The sequence below is a fragment of the Mytilus trossulus genome, chromosome 9, assembly GCF_036588685.1.
Source record: "Mytilus trossulus isolate FHL-02 chromosome 9, PNRI_Mtr1.1.1.hap1, whole genome shotgun sequence".
NCBI classification, from domain to species: domain Eukaryota; kingdom Metazoa; phylum Mollusca; class Bivalvia; order Mytilida; family Mytilidae; genus Mytilus; species Mytilus trossulus.
This window is the reverse complement of record NC_086381.1, coordinates 38,123,646-38,136,797: the sequence shown is the minus strand read 5'-3', so window position 1 is coordinate 38,136,797 and position 13,152 is coordinate 38,123,646. Positions and strand designations below refer to the sequence as shown.

At 31.6% G+C, this 13,152-nt stretch overlaps 1 long non-coding RNA gene across 1 annotated transcript; it reads left to right on the top strand.

Moving 5' to 3' along the window:
• The first annotated feature begins 900 nt into the window (after positions 1–900).
• On the top strand, positions 901–5,240 carry LOC134685675 (uncharacterized). The gene is made up of 3 exons (XR_010101316.1): positions 901–1,021; positions 1,784–1,988; positions 4,921–5,240. It is a non-coding gene; the product is annotated as an uncharacterized LOC134685675 (long non-coding RNA).
• Positions 5,241–13,152: the final 7,912 nt, after the last annotated feature.

Here is a 13,152-nt window from a genome sequence, read left to right as displayed (position 1 = left end):
CATGCAGTTTTTGGCTTAATTCTCTGAAAAAAAGCAAATGTATAACAGTTGCATTAATGTATGCTTTAATTAAAAATAAAATATCGGGTGAGCGATACAGGATCCTTTGAGCATCTAGTTAAGCAATTAAACACTATCTCTGCTAGCATATACGTCTTTTTCAAATTTGTCGATTTAAATCTTCCCGTTCGAAACTGAAATATTCAAAGCTAGAAAAGGATATTGTTGCTACATACGTGTATATTAATTTTAAGTTTATTTATAGTTAGTTTCATTGGTTAAATTTCCACATTATGTTTATAGGATTTTTTTTATTATCTACATTTAAGCAAACACATCATACAGATAGTGTTACTCGTTACTGAATTGATAATTTAAATTGAATTTAGATATCATCACCGTGATTATTATTTTGTAAGTATTGTTAATGTGTCATTTTTCACAAAGTCTTAAGTGTCATCCTTAGCACATTTCATGAGTGAGCATACTATTGACGGGTCATCCTTCAGTTACTAAATCTCTTTTTTTGGTATTATAAATCTGCATTTCTTAACAAATACCGTTAGTAGATATTTCACAGACCATGTCATTCTTAGCAAATGTGTTGGTACTGTGTATTGTTAATGTGCAATCCTATGCACATATTATTAGTAGGGATTAAGAATATGTAAACTTAAGAAAGTGTCTTGATAGGTATTGTTTTTGTGTCATGCTTAGCAATATCACAGTAAATTTTGTTGAAGGGTCGGTCACCCATTGCAAATATCCCCGTATGAATCGTTAATGTTTGATCATTACATGTAACACGTGACATTTGTATGTATTGCATAATTATAATAGCAATTTACAGACCTTATAATTCGTTTAATATATGTTTTTTATTTCGTTTTATGTATAGCTGATCAACTGAATTTTGATGACATTGCGAAGAGGGAAAAGTATTACAATGCGGAAGAAGCTTATACACAGAGCAAACTTTGTAACATACTATTTACCAAAGAATTGGCATCTCGATTATCAGGTACGAAGCTGAGTGAAATAGACTTGTGATCATTAAAATGGGACCAATAGTTTTCTTGTTTGATATTGTCTTGTCGATGTGTTTTATGTTACTTTTTCAGAGGTCCTACTTTGTCTTACAATTAGTTAGCTATGAAATAATAGATACATTTATTTAGATATTGCTTAACATGTTTAACCCCGCTACACTTTTGCGGCTTTCCCAAGTCAGGAGCCTCTGGCCTTTGATTGTTTTGTTTGTTTGTTTTTATTATGTTCATTTGTATGTTTCGGAGTTTAGTGTGTTTCACTGGACTAGTTATGGACCAGAAGAAGCCCGCCAAAAGTGGGAAAAAACATTAATCATCAGATCTAAACGAGACTAAGATTACTCCCAAGTACAATATAAAGTTGTTTTAAAGAAGTGCATATAGCTTTTGCTTTCAAAACTCTGGATTTAAGAGTTTCAGATGAAAGGAAACTCATGAAAGTGCTTCCGACGAACCAAATTTTGAAAAAGTAGTTTGATAATCATTTCCAAACAAATCCAAATTTTCTTGTCTTTTATATTTAAACTACAGTAACTATCCTTGTGAAGTAATATTTTTTTAAGACAACCCAAAATAATTACATGCACTGATATAAGTATGGTTCTTGTTAGTATTAACACTATTCTGAACAGAACCTTAAAAGTTTGTAAGAATGTGTACAAGACGACATGTATTTAGCATTGATACATTACCATTCAAAATGACTTAACACATTTATTTCGTTTTAACTGTAGGTACAGGAGTAACAACTTATTGTCTACATCCGGGTGCTATTGACACAGAGTTAGGAAGGCATTGGAGAAGTAAACAGAGGTTTATAAGAGAACCCATTTATTTTATATATTCTCTCTTTACCAAAACTCCATATGAAGGAGCTCTTACTAATATCTACTGTGCAGTTGATGAATCATTGGATAAGGAAACAGGAAAATATTACAGGTATAATATATATACCATATAGATATACAATGTAGATGATGTCTAATGAAATCGAGAATGGAAATGGGGAATATATCAAAGAGACAAAAACTCGACCCAAGAGCTAAAATCAACCGAAAACAACTAAAGCTTTTCCTAATTGAGGCAGCTAGTGCACTGTTAGAAAATAAAAAAATAAATTTAAAATATGTCAACATTAAGACCAACCATGGAACAAGTCAGAGTTAATAGCTGATAAAATATAACTTATTGATAATCAGATTGGACAATTTATCAGGGCTCGACATTACCGTTTGTCCGATTGTCCGGGACAAGTGGAAATAGGTGTCGGGCAAGTAGATTCATCATACTACTTGTCCGATGGGACAAGTGAAAAAATCGATGTCAGATGTCAAAAGATCAAATTCAAGACTTATACATTCCTAAATATATGAATGATTGTTTTATTGATCATACAAAATGAAATAAATATTCATTGATTGGACCAGAGACTTATAAACTTGTATAATATGTCTCTGACTGAACGTATTTGAACATGCTGACACATTGACCAGGGGAAAATAAGTAAGGGAAGGAAACCAATGTAAATGTTTCTTCTTATAAGCCTCTTGAATTAGGAGCACCTCCATATGCATGATATGGAGTTTTACCTAAACTTTAAAATTTTAATTTAAAGTTTGTATCATTTGATTTTGCTTTTAAGCATAACATCAAATTAAAAAAGGTTTTATTTAATAAGATCATATGTTAAAATAACAAGTTAAGATGTAAAAATTAAATAAAATCTAAAGAGGCAGAACTTTTACTAAAATGTTTTATTTACTTCATGATAATATATCAATGTATGTAAAAATCAAAATAAATTGTAAAATCCTGTTTGGCACCATCAATAAATTAAAAAAGGTTTACTTGTAAACAAGGTGCCAGGTGTATTTGGTTTAAACCATACCACTACTTCAGAATCAGTCTATTTATGTACATTGTGTATCATCACTGACAAATGGGGTCTTAATTTAAGGGCATACGATACAGTTACAGGAAAGGTAATGGCGTTGCTAACGTTATTTGTTATTTTCGCGACGTCAAACTGTGAGATATCGGGAAAAGATGCATTTTTCGACTGATTTTTATCATTCAAACTGATTTAATTTGAAAACGAGTTCATAGACCCCTATTTTTCAAAACGGCATTTTGTTTCATTTGGCAGGGAGATTATGTGACCCAAATTTTATAAAACTGTAAATAGAGGATTTTTTTAAATTTTGATAAACATGCAGTAAAAAATGACGTTTTTTCCTCAATTCATGAACATTTGATAAATATGAGTTATTTCTGAATAAAAAAAATGCATATTTTGTAGGATATTTATAAAATACAGAAATTACCGATTATTTAACAAAAACAATTTGTGTTTTATCTTTTATAACAAAAAAGTTATGTCTTTCTTTCGAAAAAGAAATTACGGCCACAAATCTGAATTTTGGGCAAATGTACAAAATTTCGACCTCATTTTACTCAAAAAGTAGCACATGAAGGTATATTTTTTATTACATATTTAATTTAATCAGGTAAAAAATAGCCTATCTGAAAATTTTCATGAACTTGTAAATACAGGATCAAAACTGTATCGTATGCCCTTAAAGCAGTGTTTTACTCTTAAAAATGGGTCTGTAAATTTAAGTTTCAGTCAAATCATGGTTTATTTTAAATTTCCCAATTTGATGAAAATGATGCATATTTTCCCAATAAAAAAGGGTAGAAGTAGTTTTGAAAAAAGCCAACAATGTACATGTATGGTTATATATATATATTATAACTGTAAAGCTAAACCAACAACATAGAAAAACAAATATTTGATTTTTCCTCAAAATAATTATTTTCATGCTTGAAGGAAGCAGTTATTTGCAACAAGGTATTAAGATTATGTAAATTCAAAATAGTTGTGTAAGTTTATCATTGCAATTTAAAGAAAGGACACATATGTCATTGTGAGATAGATGATTGTGATTTCAGGAAAATCTGCATATAATTAATGAATATAGGTCCATGAATAGGAGAACCTAGTGATATGGAAAGAGATGTGATTTAATGATTGACACATGATAGTGACAATGAGTCAGAGAGCTCAGTCTTGCAAATAATCCCTCAGTCTGAAATAATAAAATTAAAATTGATGTGGTATTCATAATAACATAACAAAATGTTCCCTTTATTGATCTTTATTAAGTGCATTCAAAGGGCAAGTGTTATTATTGCATATAAAATGTATAATCAATATGGAGGGTTTTCAATTATATATTCGGACAAGTGAGTTAAGAGTCCGGACAAGTTGATTTTTTGGCAACTTGTCCGAAGGGACAAGTGAGAAAAAATGATAATGTAGAGGCCTGTTTATGGTCAAAATTCGTATTGAAGGACACAGACACCTATACGAAATGGTATTATATTGTTTTATTCACTGCCCACTATAAATTCCCAGCGGTTTGTAGACTTTATTACCCACCATGGACATTTAGCAAGCAGGAACCAATCAATCAATACAGACTTGAAATCTTACGATTTTTATCTGCTTGAAATTATTTCCATTTACTTGAACATAATTATGTTCTTCAATAATTGAATGTACGTTGCATTGATTGTTTTATTGCATAGTGTATGTCAGCATGATGACAGGATATCAACAAATAATACTGAAGGTAACAACAGATAGGAAAATATTATCAGAACAGAATTTACCAAACTGCTATGTAAATTCATATTATTTTACACTTTGATCTCATATACCATCTACAGTCAAAACAAATGTAAAATATAGTTATGTCGTTTTGAACTCATTAAACAAAAGCATACTAGTAATACATTTGAACATGACTTTTTTGGTGAATACATTTTGTAACATTATAATTAATTTGAATTGGTTTTATTGTTTCAGTGACTGTGCAGAGAAGGCTCCTTCTAAACCAGCTTTAGATGAAGGAGCCGCCAAGAAGTTATGGGAATTGTCAGAAAAACTTGTTGGTCTTTAAATGTGAAAAATCGAAGGTGCAAATATATTCCTAGTAAATAGTCTCAGACTCTAGTGCAAGAAGAAATTGAAAACAATTGCATATAATTATGAACATACTGCTGAAACTATACCTCAATGATGAAATAATGACTTTTATTTGCAATTTTTAAGTAAGTCATAGTAATATCAATTGGTTTGATAATTTGTTGTGTACTTTAAAAACATAAAAAAGAATTTCGACTTTACTTTTATATATAATAAACGTCCAGTAACACCTAAATATACGAAACATTCATGCTCTGTTTCCTCAATGAGACATTCGATACGTTTAGTTGCATTGTTCTTATTCATATCTGTATAGTTCAGCGTAAATAAGAACTTGAAGTATCATATTTTGTATTCCTTATCACATATTTGTCTAATTCTTTAGGGGCACTTTTTTTTAATCATTTATCTTCTGATGCTGTTATCTCTGTCATTTGACCTTTAAACTCGGACATAATACAAGTCGGAATATTGCGAAAAATTTTAACTTGTTGCCTTTTGTTGACTGTTGTTCGTGTGATTTTTTGTCAATTGTGTTCTCCAATTTATTTTGATGTTATATTTCACATGGCCATAAAAGTGCGAGGTTTGGCATGTCACAAAACCAGGTTCAACCCACCATTTTTTTCTTTTAAAAATGACCTGTACCAAGTCAGGAATATGACCATTGTTATATTATAGTTCTGTGTGTGTGTTACATTTTAATGTAGCGTCGTTTGTTTTCTCTGTTTTTTTTAGTGTAAATTCACATTGCGATAAGACGTGTCATGGTACTTGTCTATCCCAAATTCATGTATTTGGTTTTCATGTTATATTTGTTATGCTCGTGGGATTGTGTCTGATGCTCGGTCCGTTCCTGTGTGTGTTACATTTTAGTGTTATGTCGTTGTTCTCCTCTTATATTTAATGCGTTTCCGTCGGTTTTAGTTTGTTATCCCGATTTTGTTTTTTGTCCATGGCTTTATGAGTTTTGAACAGCGGTATACTACTGTTGCCTTTATTTATTTGCTTATAAGAGTATATATGTCTTCAACCTGAACAATCTAAACTCCTGGATATGTATATCTTCTGGCTGGAATTTTAGGCGACTGTCATACATGTGAGAGGTATAGCTTGCTATAAAACCAGGTTTAATTCCCAATTTTCTACTAAAGAAGATGTCTGTACCAAGTCCGTAATATGACAGTTGTCCATTCGTTTGATGTGTTTAAGCTTTTGATTTTGCCATTGGATTAGGGCTTTCCGTTTTAAATTTTCCTTCGAGTTCAGTATTTTTATGAGTTTACTTTTGAGTCAAACAGGTATGTTAAATATTACAAATTAAAAACAGTTGATAACGTGATTGTCCGGTTAAATGTATACAAACATTCCACAAACCGCGATTACTTTTATCATCGGCAGAGTAAGAGCATGTTTTGATTAGGTTTACTTGGTATGTATAACCGGACCCGATTAAATATGTTTTTGTTACATTCGATGAAACTCTTACTTTTTGAAAAGCATCTACATTTACAAAGTGAAGAAATGAACGTGACTTGAAAGTACATTTTACAAGTGAATAAATACATCCTGTATGGCAACATGTGAACAACAAGAACTCAAACAAACGAGGACTTTTTAGACCAACGAAAACAGCTAAAAAATCATAAAACAGTTTTATGTACTTTTACTACGATAGAATACAGCTTTCGTTTCAAGTTAGTAAACATGAAATATACTAGTAACAACTTGTTATGTTACCACGTTTTTTTTTACTCGTCAATTGTCCTTGTTCAGTCTTTTTCCGTCTTGGTTTTAAGCAAAATCCACACACACTAGTTGCAGACTTTTCAACGCCACTGTAATACTTAAACAATGTTAACTGTTCGTGATTTGTTAATATTCCCGTGCCTACTATTTCATCAGAAAATGTTTGAAGTGGAATTAAAGGAATTCTCACTTGGAATAACAACGGTCCAAGTTCCTGTCTTTTTCTTCTCCACTTGGACTTTTGTCTTTTAATTTACATTAAGCACTAGCCCATTTATCTAAAGTTTTAAAAAGGGTATGTTCATCGATCCAAATAGAATCAGCTTTCTGAAGAAAAACTGTCAATTCTTCTGCAGTTAGTGACATAAAATTCTTGTTTTTGGCTACTGTTTCGAATTCAGTAGCTATTATAGACAAAGTTGTGTTGTACACATTTTCTAGCTGAATTTGTTTCGAGTACCTAAACACTTCGATGTAGTTAAACGGACGCTGAAGGCAGTCTTGTATTTCACGTTTACATTGGTCTGCTAATTGTACAACCCCATATTTTTCGGCACACTGAAAAATGTCCATTCGAGAAACCAACGACTCTTCTTTCCATTGTATGTTGTCAAGATATATAAACCTGCCAAAAAGAATTGATTTGAATATGTATTCAAAAGTCTAACTTAATGACTCAATTTTGAGATTACAATGTGTGAGTGGTAAAAAAAGGCGTTTTAATACAGTTTAGTCATATACTAGCAAATACCCCCAACATATATACAATCAAACGACAAAAGTATTTGCTCTTACTATATATATAGCTAGTCAAGGGTGAGTGGATAGCGAAGAGAAAGCACAACATCAATCAGCTTTGACCGAAACAGCGATGACATTACTTATCCTGAACTTTTAAGTCCAAAATCAGCGTAGCGAAGCAAGACGATGTTCCCATTTTTACGTAGTACGGATCGTGAATTGAACAAACTTTAAGGACCGCAAGCATACTGATATGCGCGATACTGTGAGATGACTGTTGGTCATTCTACCAACAATACCGATACCAACGATAGAAAAATATACTACAATCGCTACATTTTTTTAAAACGTTAAATCCAAAGCCTCTCCAAATCGATTTGTAAAAATTCATTTGTGTGTTTTGATGAATTCGTTTGTGTTAAAAAAAAAATCATTTGAATCAATGACCATAAAAAACATGCAATAAATAATTGAATGAATAATATAGATTTAAATGTAACAAAATGTGAAAAGAGACTAAATAATTTAATTTAAAAGCTTCATAATCCAATTAAGCTATTTTCAAACTTTTACTAACCACCAATTAACATAACAAAAAACAAATCGACAGACACATATAATGTGGTTAGTATAAATTTGTTTTTGTCTTTTCATCGCGATGCGTAAATAGACTATTTATTTACAGATATTATAAACGTTCAAAAACTATAAAAACAGTCTTCAAATAGATCTGTTGTTTACAAAACCTTATGAGACTGACTCGATATCTAAATGTTCCAAGGCTTATCACACAAAATATAGTTCATTGAGAACAACAGTCTATTATATATTTCCTTAAATATCCATGAAAGTCTTCAAATAGATCTGTTGTTAGTATATTTGAAAGAGAAATGTGCAGAAATAATTAGCCATATGGACAGACTATACCATGATCACTGGGGTAAAGCTGATGACCGTAACTGCATTAACGGTCACCCAAGATGTCGGATGAAAAAATAGGTCAGTTTTTTTATTGTCTGTTAAGGTGTTTTTACATCATTTTATTTACAAAGCATACTTTGATACGATGTAAATTTATAAAAGATTCACACGGAAGTCACAAATCTCTACCGAGGAACGTGTATAAAACGGGAATTTGGATTTAAAAAATTCGCTAGGATGACCGTAAATCGTAATCGAGATGACCGTAACAGGATTAGCGATTCATTACAAGGCTGACCGTAATTGGTTTAAAGATGACCGTAAATTTTTAAGGATGACCGTAACTTTTAAAGGATGACCGTCAATTTTAAGACATATTCATATTTGTATTCATAACTGTTTGTCGAGTTTGTCTCAATAGGGGTTCGTTTAGCGGTTATAAATATGTTTTTATCATTTTTTTTCAACTATTTGCCGTATTTAGAGTTTATGACAATGATAGTAAATTGCATATTTCTCGTAAATAATTAAATATTTAAGGAATTACTGTAATATTTTTTCTGTCTATGAAGAAATAACATAAACAAATTTGGTGCACACTGAATAACGCGCATTTTAATGTTATTTCGAATAGACACACAGACAAAATATATCAGTCATTTCTTATAATTCAATTATAAATTCCATTTTAAACCATAGAAAACCATGAAAAAACGTTGATGACGTCACGGTCACATGACTAAATTATGTATATGGGCTCATAACAAAATAACGTCAGCCAATCAGAAGACGCGTTACATCCGAAATTAAATTATTTATTGATAACAACGTTAAAATTCGAATACAAATCAAATATTTTATTTTTTCAATCAGGTCCCAAAGCGAGCATTTATACAATTACCAATAATGAAAGTATATGCAACAAACATTGAAAATTATATAACGTGACAGATGTTATAATAGACAAATGACAATAAATTTGTTCATCTGTATAGGAGACACCAATTCAAGGGACGGTGCTGTAGGATATACTGTTGATTGCGATAGGCAATAACAGCAATCCTCCTCGTGTCAGAAGCAGATGAACAAAAATAAATAGAGAAACTGAATCCTGTCACTTAATTTTTTTTTTTTTAAATAACAACAAAAACTTATTTTGCGAAACATGAAATATAAATCTGCTATTTGCAGTGTTTAACCAAGAATATACACAACTCTTGTCATACAGTTGAGTTCTCACAAGACAGCAGCCGTAGCAATTTCTCTTGGGAATTTCAGTTAATGACATTGGAACATGATTCAGATGTGATATTAATAGTGTCTGTCTTCGTTATATTTTGTGCAATAAAAGAGAAAATTAATGAACTTCATTTTCAATATTACCAAAATTACATCGCTGACATACGGTCTAAGGTTTGGAGGAGTACCCTGGTATCGTTCTATTTTAATCTGCAAATGGTGAGATGACACCCTCAATTTTGTTAATGATCTCCTACGCTAAAATTTTGTTATGATATTTATATAGATACTTTTCGAAACCATAATTATCCTTAACTGTCACATAAGTGCGGAGCTCTCCTTCTGATTTCTTGGTCAGTTGATCCGTCCAAAATTTTATGCACGTCTCTTTCAATATTTTCCTGATGGTATTATTTGAAACATTTTCCCAATCATTTAGATTTGCAAAACCAGGAAGAGTTCTTTAAACTGTGTTGCAGAAAGCTATACCATGACGATTTATACTGAGAATATAGAGATTTGAATGCTGGTATGCATCTTGTAATAAAGGAAATTATTCTTATTTTTTAGTCTAAGCCAATAATTCAAAACAGACCTCACTAATTAAGTACAGTGGAAACCGACCAAGTTAAAATAAGGCTGCACAATTTGTGTTTTTATTTGTGCCGACCAGAATGAATTTACAAAATTTACTGTGTAGCTTTTCACAAGTTAAATTTGAATACATTTTATCCATGCAAATTAGTTGGTTTCCATATCTAAATTTTGCTATCAAGGGATTGAATGAGCTCCTAATTTCACTTCTATATAGAAAAATAAGCTTAATAGAACATGCTCAAAAACATGCATACAGTACTAGTTTTTAAGGATTTAGAGATAATATGCCTATTGATATTTACATGGTCTAGAGATTTTTCGAAATAGTTGGGAAGGTCATTGATGAAAATCTTAAACAGGTTAGGACTTATGTTAACTCCTTGTATGACCCCAAACTGTGTAGGGAAGAATATAATACAAATTGACAGCGATGCGACGAAAAGTTGAAGGAATAAAAACATTGATTAAGCATAAGATTATTCAGCAGAATGAGATTAAAATCTTAACATCTGCCTTAAAATATACAAACAGTCCATTGACAACATCGGATCCGATGGAACTGCAAAATTTATTCGGCATTCAGTTGGTTTGACTGAGATTAAACCTTCCGTAACAAATGAAAAGCAATATGTTCAGTAAATATTCCATTAGATAATGATTTCAATACGGAAATGAAGTCTTCGTATCGCCCTATCCCTTTTAGTTTTGCTTCAATATTTGGCAATAGTTCATAAATTTAAAAAAGATGTGGTATAATTGCTAATTAGACAACTCTCTGAAAAAAATCTCCACTGGAGACCAAAATGACACTAAAAAACCAACAACTACAGGTCATCGGACGGTCTTCAACAATGAGCAAAGTACATACTGCATAGTCAGTATAAAAGGCCCCATAAATAACAATTTAAAAGAAATTCAAACGAGAAAACTAACGACCTGATAGAGTTCATTTTTAATTCCGTTGGACACCCTTCTTGGACATAATCACCACTGACTTTAAAATTGAAGGAACATCTTATGAATGCTATAGTTAGTTCTTCTAAATTTATAATTTGGTTTTCACTTGTATAATTTAGATTGTTTAGAGGTGCCCTCCAATAATATATATGCAACACTATTGTGCAAAGCAGGTGCAACATATATACACCTGTTTCCTTGGGTTATAAGTTACAGGCAGGTTAAAATGATTACATAGTAAGCACATTGTCTACAAGATAGCTCATGTTCAAAGCTAGTAAGATTCCTCTTTCATTCGGATACGATTTAAAGTTCATCATAACCTTTTGGCTAATATGGCCGTATTTACACCACAAATTTTACTCTGAGTACAGTCAAACATATTCACCTGCAAACGTTTTAAAGGATGGCAGGAACTAGATATATAAATTGTAACTGCATTTTATGTTTTAGAAAATTATAAACTTTACTAGATTATGCTTTCCAGTTTTTTTCGTTCCTGCAGAAGGTGCCAAAATAAACTAAGTCGGGAAAGAAGTTTGAGAATCTCCCCTCATATAAAACATGTTGTGAGTAGTTTTGATATAGATGGACAATAGATGGACAATTGACATCTGCAGACAATAGGTAATTTAACCTGTGTAAATGAGTGGACCGTATCAAATGAAACTCGGGTGTTTGTTTATTTTGCTATCTTCTGCAGACTGGAAAAAAACTGGACATCAAAATCCAGGTAAGTTTTAAATTTTCTGAAACGTGTACTCATATAACTTTTATATATCTAGTTCCTGCCATGCCTTAAAACTTTCTTAGATGTACCAGTTTCTCTGTACTCATAGTAAATTTTGAGTGGTAAACACGGCCATATTTTTAAATTCCTTATGATGAACCTTAATACAGTTGGTGAACTATGTATTTGAAGCAAGTCTTATTTTCTTCTACCTATAGGATAATGCAGTCTTATACATACGTTTTATACCAACACAATTAATTATTTGATACAAAAAAGGTAATACAAATACGGATATCTGTTAGAATCGATGGTCATCCTTTATAAATTACGGTCATCCTTTACAAATTACGGTCATCTTTTTACCAAACACGGTCATCCGTGTTTTATGTTACGGTCATCTTGAAAATATTTTACTTACGATTTACGGTCATCTTAGCGATTTTTTCAAATCCAATTTCCTGTTTCATACACATTTCTCGGTAGTAATATGTGATTTCCGTGTGATTCTTTTATACATTTACATCGTACCAATGTATGCTTTGTAAAGAAAATGCTTTAGAAACACTTAAACAGACAATACAAATACTGACCTAATTTTTCATCCGACATCTTGGGATGACCGTGAATGCAGTTACGGTCATCAGCTTAAACCGTTTACCCCAGTGATGATGGCATCCTCTTAAACATCAAGACATATTAACATACCCCCATTTTTTGTGGGGTTCGTGTTGCTTAATAGTCTTTAGTTTTCTATGTTGTGTCTTGTGAACCATTATTTGTCTGTTTGTCTCTTTCATTTTTAGCAATGACGTTGTCAGTTTATTTTCGATCTATGAGTTTGGCTGTTCCTATGATAACTTTCGCCCCTCTTCTACAACATGCCCGCGAAATTTCGGTTTGTTGTGGAAACAAAGAGTTTTTAGGTAAAGATTGCATGAGATGAACACAAAACCTTATGATACTGACTGGATATCTAAATGTTCCAAAGCTAATCACCACCTTTTTTGATACACAGAGTATAGTGCATTGATCATAACAGTCTATGCATACTATCCATGAACATTTCCTGAAATTTATCGATGTATTATAACTATGCTCAACCATTCAAGGCACACAATCATGTTATATTCGTTCAACAAATAATATAACTTTTGCAAGGTGCAGGAATCTAACAT